Here is a 908-nt window from a genome sequence, read left to right as displayed (position 1 = left end):
TTACGTCACAGTTTAGATGCACCATTTATTTCATCAGGCCTCTTTAAAAGATGTAACTGATTGGATTGTGTCTACAGTCCTACATGAGCCAATTACCATGCATTTCCACAAGAAGAATTATGAGAATTGTTGAAGATCGTTGCACTGACGTTTAAAGAGTGTTGTCGTGTTAACATTACGCAATCACTGAACCTTTCGATATCAAAGTTAGGGATCATGTGCTGAGCCAGTCCTTGGGCGTAACATTTTTCCATGTTAAATAGATCATTAGATAAATAACGATCTCCTAGCGTACTGCCTTGCCTTTCCTCTCTCCCTCTCCCCCTCTCTCTCTCTCTATCTATCTATCTATCTATCTACCTACCTCTCTCTCTCTCTCTTTTTCTTCCTCCGTCTACACATCTGCATACGTACTCTGCAAACCACCGTGTAGTATATGGTAGCTGCAGTGTATTCCTACATTCATGGTTTCTGGGGCTGGCGTTTATCTTCAAGCGATTGCCGGTTAAGTTTCTTCAGGATCTCCGTGACTATCCCATGAGACCATTCGTGCAGCCCTTCTATGTTCAGTACCCCTGTTAGTACTCGCTTCCTTGGCACATATATTAAAATTGATATCAATACGAGAAGATCAGCCTGGCCCCTCTGCAAGGACGTCATGTGAATACCCCTATAAATCTCACTTTGTACGAGGCTCACGCACTTGAGGAATATTCTAGGATAAGTCGCACGATTGTTTTGTAGGCCATCTTCCTTGTACCCTGTCTATCTGTCTGTGTGAAACTAGCGTCGTTTGAAAGTTGTGTGTGTGTAACAGAGGGATGAGACGCGGGAAAGTAAGTACAAGAGGTTCCTGCTATACGAGAGGTTGTAACAATGGAAAATTGTACTGAACTGCAGGAGTATCT

At 43.0% G+C, this 908-nt stretch overlaps 1 non-coding gene across 1 annotated transcript; it reads left to right on the top strand.

Moving 5' to 3' along the window:
• Positions 1–581: 581 nt before the first annotated feature.
• LOC126205644 (U6 spliceosomal RNA) lies at positions 582–689 on the top strand. The gene has a single exon (XR_007540581.1). It is a non-coding gene; the product is annotated as a U6 spliceosomal RNA (small nuclear RNA).
• Positions 690–908: the final 219 nt, after the last annotated feature.

The sequence above is a fragment of the Schistocerca nitens genome, chromosome 1, assembly GCF_023898315.1.
Source record: "Schistocerca nitens isolate TAMUIC-IGC-003100 chromosome 1, iqSchNite1.1, whole genome shotgun sequence".
NCBI lineage: Eukaryota > Metazoa > Arthropoda > Insecta > Orthoptera > Acrididae > Schistocerca > Schistocerca nitens.
The sequence above is the reverse complement of the archived record's forward strand: the minus strand, read 5'-3'. Positions and strand labels throughout refer to the sequence as shown.